Raw genomic sequence first — 13,080 nt, forward strand, 5'->3', positions numbered from 1 at the left:
GCCACAACTAAGACCTGCCACCCACAAATAAATAAATACATTTTTAAATAAAAAATCAAAGCTTAAAAATAATGTAAAATCACTAGGCTCAACAACATCATCTTCTTTATCCTCTGGATTATTTACTGACAACCACTGGCCTTTTTTTTTTTTTTTTTCACTTTAGTCTTGCATCTTCTAGAACTTCACGTAAACAGAAGCATAGTATATGTATTCCTTGGTGTCCAGCTTCTTTGCACCATGTCTCTAAATTTTATCCATATTGTTGAGTATATCAGATACTCATTCCTTTTTTTGTTGTTCAGTGGTATTCCTTTGCTTGGATATACCAAGTTTCCTTACCCTTCACCTGATAATGGACATTCCAGTTTTTCCAGTCCTGGTTGTTGTGAATAAAGTTGCTTTGAACATTCTTTACACAGGAGATTTTGTGCATATTTGTTTCCCCTTCTCTTGGAAAAATATCTAGGTGAAGAATTACTCAAGCAAGGTATATGCTCAAGTTCATAAAACCCACCAAAGCATTTTCCAAAGCAGTTGTTATCAGTTTATATCCCCACCAATATTGTGTGAAAGTTGTGTTTTTTTACATCTTTGCCAAGATTGAGTGTTTTTTTGTCTTTTTAATTTTAGCCATGCTAGGAATAGTGGTCTCACACTGTGGTTTCAGTATTCATTTCTCTGATAGCTAATCATATAGAGCACACTTTTATGAGCTTTATTGGACATGAATATATCTTCCTTTCTGAACTATCTGCTCAAATCTATTATATCTTTTAATCAAGGCATAGTGGCCTGGGAAAAAAACTTCAGATATTCCCCTGAGAAAAACCTTTTGCACCCATATTGTTGAAATTCCTTAGTTTAATTTGCGTCCTTAGTTGAAATTCTTTGTTCCCATCCTCCCAATGCTTAGAGTAAAAAATCCCCCATAGAGTTCTTTTTGATGCCAATATTTTACTCAAGCCCCATATTTAATTAGTTAGGAATGCACGTTCTCTTGTTTGTTAAGTCTGGACCTTGCTTTTCACAGTCCTACCCTTTCCTGTTCTCTAAATGAAATTGGATAAAAGTGGAGACCAACCTAAATGAGACCTTCAGCTCCTTCAAGATCTTAGGTTCCAGACAATCTCAAGGTGGTGGGGTTAGCCTGTCCTTTGCACTTATTCCCTGGCTCTACCCTCAACTTCAGCTTTTTTCCAGGCCTGTCCTGGAAGCTCAGGGACACATCTGAGGACTGTTTGGGCTGCTCCTCTGAGTCAGGAACCCCACACATCCCTGTTCAGCTGGCAGAGAAGCTTCAGGCAGTGCTTTTTGGGGTTTGTCAGGATCCCCTTAGGTATAGGTGCCCAGGGGTCCAAGAACTGAGTCTGTGGTTCCCTTGGTGCCCTTAGCTGTTCCCAGTCCTATAAGGGAAAGGGCAACCACTCCCTTTATCCTGTCTAGAAGGGATGCCAAAGTGTCCTCCAAGGCAGGAAGAGAATGAATCCTGTTCTCTGAATGGGTGGGGAAAGAGGGATATAGATCAAAGAGGGAAGGGAAGTATCAGGAAATTTCCTGATTAAGCTATTATGACATCTGCCTCAGTTGGAACTGTCATTCCAGTCTCTGGTGTGGCTGACAGAGTCAATTCCTGTCCCAGTTTGAGCCAAAGCAGAACAACACTGACCTTGACAACAGGATGTTCCTGTTCCTGCCTTGGGGGATAAGGGGTGAATTTTTTTAGTATGAACAATTGAGGCAATTTATTATACGAAGAAAAGCTACTGCTAGGAACTTCCCTGGTGGTCCAGCAGTTAAGAATCCACCTGCCAGTGCAGGGGACATGGGTTCGATCCCTAATCTGGAAAGACCCCACATGACGTCAGGCCCATAGCATGAAAGAGTAACCCGGCTACCAGGAACTACAGAAAGCCCCAGCACAGCAACGAAGACCCAGTGTAGCAATGAAAACCCAGAGCATCAATAAATAAATACCTGTTTGTTTGTTTGTTTGTTTAAGGAAAATCAACTGATGGGGGAAAAAAGAATACCCCTCAACCAGCTTTTATTTTTAACTTCATGTCAAAAACTCCTTAAGAAGAAAAAACCTTAATATTTTTCAACAAAGGAAATGCTTTCTGCTCATGGTCTTTTGCTATGTGGAAAACGTGGGAACTTTTCAGATACTACCTTTCTCTGAAAACTGACTCTTCCTCATTGTTAAAATCCCCACTTCATGACCTGCTAAGCAGGAAAATTAAGCAGGCAAATAAAACGAAGTTTAATTTCTAATAGTTGAAATTAAACGGCCCTTTTGAAAATAATCTCAGAAAAGAGGGAGAGATCCTGTGACCTGAAATCTGCACTGACTTTTCCAGGATCTTCAGGCAGGTCGAGAGCCCCTAGCGGTTCTTGAACAGTCTGGTGGCCAGAGCTTCAACTGAATTCAGTACAGGCCTAGAAAGTTTGATCGGCCTGCGTTGATGTTCCGTGCCAAAGAGCCAAAAGCCCTAAAGCAGAGCCTTTGTTACAATACCTGCTAAAACGTGAAAATGGGATTAAACAACAGGACTCTAAAAGTCGACTGGCATACACCACAGCTGCAGGACCGGGGCTCCCACAGTCCCACCCCCAGGACTCTGCGGGGAGGGTAGGGGGAAGTGCATCGGGGAAAGGGCATGCGAGGAAGGAGCCCGCGGGTCAGGCGCTTCGAAGCAGAGGGAGGGCGAGAAGAGCAAGTCCTACAGCTCCCGGGTGCGTTCGAAACATCGATCATTTCCGAGAGCGCCGAAAAGGCCGACTGAACAGGGTGGCGCCGGCGCTGGTCCACAGCACGGGAGGAGCGGCGTTTACACTGCTGGGCAACCGGGTCACCCGGGTCTCAAACAAAGCCAAACCCATTCCCACTCCTGTGGCTTCCTGGAGCTGAAGCGTCCACAGAGGCGACCCCCGCCCTCGGGTGCATAGCAGCACAACTGGAGACTCTGCACTGGGTGTGGGATCCGGAAGCCAGACTCTGGGGTGCCCGAGGGGCCCGGTTTTGGGGGAGGGAAGAAGCCCTAAAGCAGAGGCTCTTGGGAGCCGCAGTCTCCTCGCCTGAGACTGGTCGTTCCAGGTTCATTCTTCAATTTGAAAGACTGGTGACCAAGAGAGTGCCGGTAGGACTTGAGGTTTCGGTGGACATAGAGTCGAGCTCCCACACAGCCCTCGTTTCTGTAGTGTAGTGGTTATCACGTTCGCCTCACACGTGAAAGGTCCCCGGTTCGAAACCGGGCAGAAACAGACTTGCTGTTTTCCTAAGATTTACATTCCCATTCAAGAAACTAAAAAGGGGGGCAGAAGGTGTGGCAGTAGTGGGTTCTCTTAAATTTTCCTTGGCCCAAGAAACATGGGAGGAGTTCCTTGCCTCCTGAAAGCCCCATCGGCCCTAGAACCAGCCCTGGTTTCTCCGCTCTGAGTCACACTGCAGACCAATCCATAGTCAGTGAATCCAAGGAGGGCACAGGACAAGAGTGACTTCAGGATACCTTTACCTTCTGAAATCCCCGCACCTTCTCATCTGGGGCCTAAATAGTCTCTACCGCTGACACCTACTATGTCTCTGAAAACCAAGAAGTTTATTCCTTGTGAAGACTTAGCTTTCCCTCACCCCAGCACACGTGAGAGACACCGAATTTGAGTCACAGAACAAAAGAACGAATTCAACTCTACACCGCCGGCTGGAGCCAAAGACGCAGGATGAACAGCGTCAGGCTCTGCGGATTGAGGAAAAGCAACTGGTCCTCGTGCCACTATCAGGAGAGGCCAAGAAGTTCATTGGAAGTAGATCAGAGATCAGGGAGTAGATGGACCCGCTCATCACCCACTGAGAGCCAAGTGGCCCATGCTTGACAAGGAAACATGTTCAGAAGGAGAGCGTTACCTCTCACCAAGCCTGGATTCCAGGTCTTCCCCCATGATCTGCCGCGCCTGCCCTGTCTGCACCTTGGATGACGCCAACTTCCTTGGGCTCAGACCAAGAGTAGTATCTGACGCAGGGCTTTCCTCAGACCCCACATACAGTTAGGACTTCGTGTTTGCTTCTCGGTCCATGTGGACTTTGGTCTACACAGGCCCTCTTGTTCTAGACTCTGGATTTGTGTAAACGACTTTCCTGATAAAGGCGGGAAATCAGTGGAACGCTCGGCTCCCTCACCCTGAAGCTCGGATGAGGATGGTGGGGGCGTTGGGCGGCCGTTGGACTCCGTGCTGGGCGGCTTCCCTCTTCTGGGCCCGGCCTCATGGGCAGGGGGAGGGCCCGGTCCCCTCAGCGCGCTCGCCTTGCAGGCTCAGGAGCCCCGCGCCTTCCCTTGCGGCTGCAGGGAGCCATGTGTCTGTGGTCCCTCGGGTGCCTGTTGTCCCTCCACCCCGTCCGGGAAACGACCACCGCCCCCTGGTCCAGTCGACGTGAGACGGCAACGCCGCCGCCGGAGGCTACAGAAAGTTGGCGAATCCGTTCCTCTGGCTGGACGCGGAAGGTGAAAACTAGGACCTGCAGGGGAGGAAAACAGAGGAAAGCTCATGAAATGTCCTGCTCTAAAGCTGTTTTGAAGTCCGCCTCTTTGGGGACTCAGGCTCCAGCGCTGGTGAGGATGCTGCCGCGCGGTCGCACCCTCGATTGCACTCGGAGTCCACGCGGAACCAGGCGGAGCCCCGCGGCCTGGGGGCCGGTGCGCACGCGGCCAGCGCCTTCCCCGGAGTAGGAGCCCCTGACCGGAAGAAAACGCGGTGACCGCCGCACCAAGAAAAGGAGAAAACCACTGCCGGAGAAAACGGCACATGCACCTCCAAACTTGTTACCCTTCTAAAGGAAACCAGAGACAGACAGACAACTTTGCATTAAAGTCTTTCAGCAAAAAGAAACTCTGCCTGCTGTGAGGTGAACACGAAAACCCCTCCCGACAACTGTTTTCCGGGAAAACCGCCTTTATCTCTCCTCCTAGGTTAAAATTCGAGCTCCAAGACCTGTTGGAAAATATTATAAAAGGCAAATAAAAGGCGTTTCAGACATTGTAAAAGGGAAAACAAAGCTGTCATTCAAGCAGAATCTCAAGCACAATAAGTGAGGGATGAATCACCACGAGATCTGTGTGGACACAGCCTGGCTCCTCAGCGGCCTTATGCAGGGACTGACTGCAAGCAAACTCAGTACAGGCCGCGAGGCCCGACCCGCGTTCATGTTCGGTATTTCCAAACAGACAAAAGACCTGAGCCGTCAGCCTTTGCTGCGCTTCCTGCTAAAACGTGAAAGTGTGACGAAAGTCTTGGACTTAAACTTGATGACTAGAATAAGCTACAGAGGCAGGAACCTGAGGAATCACCTTTCCCAGGGACGACGCTGGAGAAGCGAGGCTGCGAAAGGGCTGCGACGAAAGAGCGCGAGGGTCAGGCGCATCGGAACAGAGGGGAGGGTGGGTCCTCGGATTCCCGGGTGGCTTTAAAGCGTGGATCATTTCCGAAAGCGGAGCCCACTGACCGCCGGCGCCGTGAAAAAGGCCACCGAGGCGAGGGTCTGCAGTCCGTAAGGGGCTGTGTCCTTGTTGCTGGGCATCGGGGTGGTCTGGGTCTGAGAGGCACCTAAAGCCCCAGGCTCCTGCGGCTTCTGGGGAGTCAGCGAGGGCGACCCCTCCTTTCCGGTGCGTAGCTGTACTCTAGTTGCAGGATCCCGAAGTTAAAACTGTCGGGGATCCCCGGGGGCCTCGCTCCAGGAGAAGCGAGGAGCCCTAAAGCAGAGCCTTTCAGAAGCCACAGTCTCCTTATCTAAGGGATAGCCTGTACTTCCAGGATCCCCTTCCTTCGAAAATTTCTGATGGCCATTGTGGTCAAACATAGAATTCTTGGGTATGTCATTAGAAACGGATACCCGTGTGGTTTCCGTAGTGTAGTGGTTATCACGTTCGCCTAACACGCGAAAGGTCCCCGGTTCGAAACCGGGCGGAAACAATCTTATTTTTCCCCAGAGTTTTATACATTTTAAACACAAAAAAGAAGTCAGCGGCGGGGAGTGAGAGACCTCGAAAGCAGCTGCATTTTCCATCCCCAATAAACAGGAGTTCCGTGACAGCCTGAAAGCTTGCTCCGCACTACAAACCAAGCCTCCTTTGTCTGAGTCACTGTGGACACCAGGGCACAACCAGTTACTCCAAGGAGGGCACAGAACAAAACCTTTACCTCCGGAAATCCCCTCAGCTCCTCTGGCGCCTACATTTCCTCTACACCCTGACACATATTATGGCTCTGAAAACCAAGAAGTTCATCCGTCTGAAGCACACTTGGCTTTTTCCCACCTCAGCACCCTTGGTTTGCATGAAAGAACAATAGAAACCGAACTGACTCTTCACTGGGGGCTGGATCCAAAGACTGGTAGAAAGAACTCCGCTCAACTGAGCTGTCCGGGCATGAAAAGGTGCCCATACACGTGCCATTAGCAGGAGAGGCACCTGAGCCAGGTCAGAGATCAGGAAGTAGAGCGATCCACCCATCACCCCGTGAGAGCCAGTCAGCACCTGACTCATAAGGACAGCAGAGGTTCAGAAGGAGAGCTTGACCTTGGCTCTGATGCACACAGCGCTAAAGCTAGACCAGGATGGAACCCAGCCTGTTACCTTTCAGCCTGGCCCCAGAGCCCAAAATATGGCCCAGGAGAGGAGAGGGGAAGGGTAATGAACAGCCGGGCAGGAGCCGGGAGACTTGCGCAGCTTTGTTCAGCCCTGGGCCGCTAGGAATCGCCCCCTTTTCTGCTCTCAGCATCTATGGAATATAATATTTACTTTAGTTTTTACGTGGAGATGCTAAATAAGACACTTTGTGAGGTTCCCTGGTAGTCTAGTGGCTAGGATTTGGGGCTTTCACCACCACAGACTGGGTTTGATTCCTTTTTGCTGGCATTCTGATTTGTAGTTTGTATTGATTCCACTGTGTCTGTGTTCATTCCACTCTGTCCCTCCCCAAAATAAGGCACTGATACAGCTTTTAGGTTGAGAATTCCAGTGGATAACACCCAAGGGGTTTTTTGTTGAAATTTCTCACTGAAATGTAATTCTGAAGAAGAAAAAACCAAAAAGTTTAGTTTCACTTTATCATAGAAACAAATTAGTATGTGCCTAGTATGCTAGTATAATAATTCAAGTTGATAATAAGGATAAATCTCAAATATTTTAACACTATAGAAAATTATAATAATTGATGTGCGATCATACAGAAAATGTTGTACTTCTAGAGAAGACTCCTTGTATGCATCACACCAGTTTAGTAATTTAGGTCTAAAAACTACCTTGTTTTCCAAATATTGTAATAATATGGAAAATATTGGTAGCATAGTATTCTAGTTTGCACAAGTCTTAGGTTTATTTTCTCTTCAAAATTCTAATAACACTGTACTGCCTAAATTTTCTATACTGGTTTTACTTGTTTATCAAAATTTTTTTAATCCAATAAATATTTACATCTATGAAATTTAAAATTATGTGTTCCAGTAAATTAAGTATACCATATATGCTAAATAGAGATTGATATTATAATTCTAGAAATCATAGTCACTTAATTATTCTACTTACAATTTGGGGTATCATTTACTGTATGATTCCAACATACGTTTCTCTATGTCAGATCAACTTTTGATGTTAAGGTCTATTTTATCTTTGAAGTCTTTGACTGATATTAAATTGATTGATGTGTGATCTTTGCCTGTATAATGTATAACTGAGATAGAAATGAGAAACGCTGTTTTACTTCAATGCTGCCTCCTATGTTTCTAGATTATAGAATGGCCATATGTGAACAGGTTAAGAGGAGGCTCAGGTACCTTTTATAAGGAGGTTAGTGATTGTGTCCATCAATGTCACTGTAAGAATTGTGGAATACATGAAATGTCTGCTCCAGGAAGTGAGGTGCTATCACTGAAAGCCTGCTGTTTCCTTAAAGTCCTTGTTTATGTAATAATACTTAAAAAAAAAAAAAAAGATTTTAGTTCTTGGTTTCCTGCTTTCTAAATCTGAAGTCATCCATCTTACTGTTATCATCTTCATTGTGCTTCTCTTATCTCCATCACTGCTAGAACCCTAGGCCGAGATGAGCAGATTAGCCTGGAAAAAACACACTGCCAGGAACCAGTTCTGCTCCCACTATACTGTCCCTTTTTGATCCTCCAGATGTGGACTCACCAGGGCAGAGACCTTGAGTTGACTCAAAATGCAGCATTTCTCTCCCCCTCCCCCCACAGCAGGGCCTGGCATCTAATAATTGTCTGAGTAGTGCTCAGTGATTAAAAGCAATCTAGTGCAATGGTGAAAGGAAAGATGAAAAGGAGAAGAAACTGGGTAGATTTGGGGAGACCTAGAGTACAAGGGACAGAGAATGACAGACAGACAAAGACACACACAGAGAGTAGAGAGAATCTCCAAGAGTTAGGTTTACTTTGTGAGACCCTAAGAGCTCATGGTCATAGCAAACACTGCAGCATTTCTCTCCCCGGGGGGAGAGGGAACTAAAAAGCCTCTTGATGAAGGTGAAAGAGGAGAGTGAAAAAGTTGGCTTAAAACTCAACATTCAGAAAACTAAGATCATGTCACCTGGTCCCATCACTTCATGGCAAATAGATGGGGAAACAGTGGAAACAGTGTCAGACTTTATTTTTCTGGGCTCCAAAATCACTGCAGATGGTGACTGCAGCCATGAAATTAAAAGACGCTTACTCCTTGGAAGGAAAGTTATGACCAACCTAGATAGCATATTCAAAAGCAGAGATATTACTTTGCCAACAAAGGTCCATCTAGTCAAGGCTATGGTTTTTCCAGTGGTCATGTATGGATGTGAGAGTTAGACTGTGAAGAAAACTGAGCACCGAAGAATTGATGCTTTTGAACTGTGGTGTTGGAGAAGACTCTTGAGAGTCCCTTGGACTGCAAGGAGATCCAACCAGTCCATTCTGAAGGAGATCAGCCCTGGGATTTCTTTGGCAGGAATGATGCTAAAGCTGAAACTCCAGTACTTTGGCCACCTTATGCAAAGAGTTGACTCATTGGAAAAGACTCTGATGCTGGGAGGGATTGGGGGCAGGAGGAGAAGGGGATGACAGAGGATGAAATGGCTGGATGGCATCACTGACTCGATGGATGTGAGTCTGAGTGAACTCCGGGAGTTGGTAATGGACAGGGAGGCCTGGCGTACTGCGATTCATGGGGTCGCAAAGAGTCAGACACGACTGAGCGACTGAACTGAACTGAAGAGCTCATGAGTGCTCATGAGATTCAACAGAAGAACTCAGGGAAGGTCGACTAATAACTCTTGGTACCAGGTCTGCACAAGATGGATTGTCAGGTGCAGAATCCTATTGGTCCCAACAATTGTCTCAAATGGGATAATTTTTGCAGAAACAGCCAAACACCGTCAAGGAATCACATAGAGACAGTGATTGGCATGTTAAGGTAGGCTTAAATAAGAGGTCAGCCAGTTATTAAATGTGCACATCCAGATGGCAAAAATATATTCATGAAGAAAAGGGAAGAATAAATGTCTGAGACCAATGTTTTCCCCCTCTTATCGGTAAATTTAGTGTGAAGCAATTCGGAGTCATTCTGATCAGTCTTCTCTGGACTTGAATAAGTAGGTCACCACCGAATTAATTAGAGTTATTGCAAGGCTTTCTAGAAACATGTTGGGAAGTTTAGCTGCTGAACATATGCAACAGGGTGATGTCCACTTCGACTTTTATTGTACCTCTAGCTTAGTTGAATCAGGAGGGTACCACTTCCCTTGTTAGATTATCTTATAGACATATATCATGTTTGTCATGATGACAAGATATGAAGAAAAAATCTGTTTCATGGAGTTGGAAAAATGGGAATACAAATTGGCACACCTGCTATTGAAATCAAACTAAGAACACTTAAAATGCCTTCAGCTTCTTACAAAGGTGGAGTGAAAAAATCAGATTTACCCTCCAGCCTGAAATCAGATCTCACTCTCCCCTTCTTGCTTGCTCCCAAAGGAAAAATAAAGGAAATTATATAATATCAGTTTCTAGAAACAGAAAATCAGGCAAAAGGGGACAGCGGCCTCTGAGAGATGAGAAATAAGGTGAGTCCTGCCATTGGCCCATGTTAATGCTTTCAGAGAGTGTCCAGGTTGGGCAAGAGAAGGGGGATCCAAGACCAACTCTTTGTATTGTTGAGTTTTGCTGAGTTTTGCTGGAGAGCAAGGCAGCCAGGGTTCAGAGAACAAAGGTCCAGTGATGAGAAAGCGATCCAGAGATTAAAAAAAGTCTCCCTTAAGTAGTAAGCCGAGTTCTGACAAGAGTAGGCTTGTGGAGAAATGCCTCAGACCAAGAAAAGAAATTTTGAGCAAGATCATAGAACTGTGCTTAAAATTCATCTAGGATAGATGATTGTACACACTGTTACCAGTCAGACTAGACTATTGATATAACTCATGAACCTTGGAGAAGACCACAGCTCTAGAATAGTCAGCCCTTGAATTACCTACCAAAAAAATCATAAAGCAAAATCCAAAGAGATCAAACTGTTTACAAGTCACTTAACTGTACCCCAAAACAAAACTCAAGGTAATTCATAGAAATGCTAGTACTAATACCAAAATACTAGCCAGAAGGGAAATTTTGACGCTGTCCAGCATCCAAACAACAACAAAATGCCAGGCATGCAAAGAGGCAGGAAAATATGATGCAAAAGAAAGAATATAATTAAGCAATCAAAACTGAGCCAGAATTGACATGATGTAAAACTCAGTAGAGAGGACTTTAAACAGCTACCATGACTATGTTACATATGATCAAAAAGTTCATTAGAAATGTGGAACACAAAAATGGCATAAAAGCAAACTTTAGAGATGAAAATTATAACATCTGTGAATCAACGACAGACTAGACATTGTAGGAAAAGGTCAGGGAATACTAAGCCTTGAACAACTAAAAACATCCAAAATGAAATGCCAGTAATTAAAAAAAAAAAAAAAAAAATGAACATAGCACCACTGGAAGGTAGAGCAACTTTAAAAGGCCTAATATAGGAGTGGTTGGAGTCTCTGAAAATCCAGGAGAAATTTTTTGAAGAAAGAAAACTTGAGGAAACACAACAGAAAATACTCCAATCATAATGAAAGTTATGAACCCACCAATCAAAAGAGCCAAATGAACTGTGAGCACAAGAAACAGAAAGAAAACCATGCCCAGTCCCATTATAATTAAACTGCTCTAATCCATTGAAAACGAAAAACAAAAACAAAAACAAAAAAAACCCACAATGCAGCCAGACAGAAAAGACAGAGTACATTCCGAAAACAAAAATAAAGTTTGTGTCAGATTTCTCATCAAAAGAAATGGAAGTGAGAAATTAGTGAAGCAACATTTTTAAAGGACTGAGAGTGGAAAAAGTCAGGGTGGAAGTCTATGCTTGCTGCTGCTGCTGCTGCTGCTAAGTCACTTCAGTCATGTCTGATTCTGTGCGACCCCATGGACTGCAGCCCACCAGGCTCCTCCATCCATGGGATTTTCCAGGCAAGAGTACTGGAGTGGGGTGCCATTGCCTTCTCCAGTCTATGCTTACTCCCTGCCAAAAAAAAAAAAAAAAACCTGAAATATAAGTTGAATGATGACATTTATAGACATACACAGGCTAAAAGATTTCATTACCAGTAAATTCACACAGCAAGAGAAGTTAAAGGAATCCTTCAGGAAGGAAGGGAACTCACATCAGATGGAATTCCTGATGAACACCAAGGAAATGAAAGAAAAGAGACATGGCATATGCATGGGAAAATACATGCTTTTTTATTATCAATTAAATCTCTTAAAAAATATGGAACAATTTAACGAAAAGTAACAACCTTGAATTTGGGGGTCATAACATATGCAAAGTAAAATACTGGACAACAAAAGCATAAGGGCAGGCAGGCGAGAAATGTGAGGAGGTGTCCATCCCTTGAAGGCAGACTGCACTGAATTACAGATGTATGTATGCTGTCACACCTAAAACAATTGCTGAAATAACAAGATATTTATAACCAATAAGTCAACAAAGACAAGAAAAAGGAATCACATACAAAACCATGTAAAGGCTGCGGCTGCTGCTGCTAAGTCACTTCAGTCGTGTCCGACTCTGTGCGACCCCATAGACGGCAGCCCACCAGGCTCCCCCGTCCTTGGGATTCTCCAGGCAAGAACACTGGAGTGGGTTGCCATTGCCTTCTCCAGTGCATGAAAGTGAAAAGTGAAAGTGAAGTCGCTCAGTCGTGTCCAACTCTTTGCAACCCCATGGACTGCAGCCTACCAGGCTCCTCCGTCCATGGGATTTTCCAGGCAAGAGACTGGAGTGGGATGCCATTGCCTTCTCCAGTGTAAAGGCTGCGATAGTGTTACTCTTCCAGGATTTTACCCTGTCCTCATGTGTACAAGAATGATGACTGTCAGAGGAAAAGCATAGAACCAAACCTTAGAAGTACATGGAAGGGGTTAAATAGAAACTACAACAACAATGGGAAAACTTCATTGGTAAAACGAGTTTACAGGGTAAAGAAGATAAGCCTACTCTTTCATGAATTACAGGATTCCCAGTGACCTGCTTTTTCCTCCAGAGAGGGTGAAGGAATATCTGGACATAAGTCCTTGTGTGTATGTGTGTGTGTGTACAAGACACAGAGGGCAGTTGGGTAGTGGGTTTGGGAGAGGATGCGCGAACTAGAAACAATCGTTCATTATTTACTTTCCAAAAGAGTGACACGCGTCCCTGGGTGGACTCGAACCACCAACCTTTCGGTTAACAGCCGAACGCGCTCACCGATTGCGCCACAGAGACACAAGGGGACGCTGGTCTTTATTCTCACCGAAAGCAAGCCTAACTACCAAGCTAGGCGGAGCCACCTGTCTCTCACATGACAGTAGCTTCTGCTCCAAGCCTCGGACAACCATGGAAATGTAGTCCACTCCGCGCGTTGGATCCCGTGGGGAAGCTGGGCGATGCCGAAGACAGAAGGGCAGCCGAGCGTCTCCGCCCAGCCTTGCTCCTCTCCCGCTTCAGATGCAGCGCCGGGAGACGCCCCGAGCCT

General features: G+C 45.5%; 3 non-coding genes across 3 annotated transcripts; 2 read left to right on the forward strand and 1 right to left on the reverse strand.

Moving 5' to 3' along the window:
* The first annotated feature begins 3,191 nt into the window (after window positions 1-3,191).
* On the forward strand, window positions 3,192-3,264 carry TRNAV-CAC (transfer RNA valine (anticodon CAC)). Its single transcript has one exon. It is a non-coding gene; the product is annotated as a tRNA-Val (tRNA).
* A 2,627-nt stretch (window positions 3,265-5,891) lies between these two features.
* Window positions 5,892-5,964, forward strand: TRNAV-AAC (transfer RNA valine (anticodon AAC)). Its single transcript has one exon. It is a non-coding gene; the product is annotated as a tRNA-Val (tRNA).
* Window positions 5,965-12,756: 6,792 nt separating this feature from the next.
* On the reverse strand, window positions 12,757-12,830 carry TRNAN-GUU (transfer RNA asparagine (anticodon GUU)). The gene has a single exon. It is a non-coding gene; the product is annotated as a tRNA-Asn (tRNA).
* Window positions 12,831-13,080: the final 250 nt, after the last annotated feature.

Source organism: Bubalus kerabau, chromosome 6 (assembly GCF_029407905.1).
Source record: "Bubalus kerabau isolate K-KA32 ecotype Philippines breed swamp buffalo chromosome 6, PCC_UOA_SB_1v2, whole genome shotgun sequence".
Classification (NCBI taxonomy): Eukaryota; Metazoa; Chordata; class Mammalia; order Artiodactyla; family Bovidae; genus Bubalus; species Bubalus kerabau.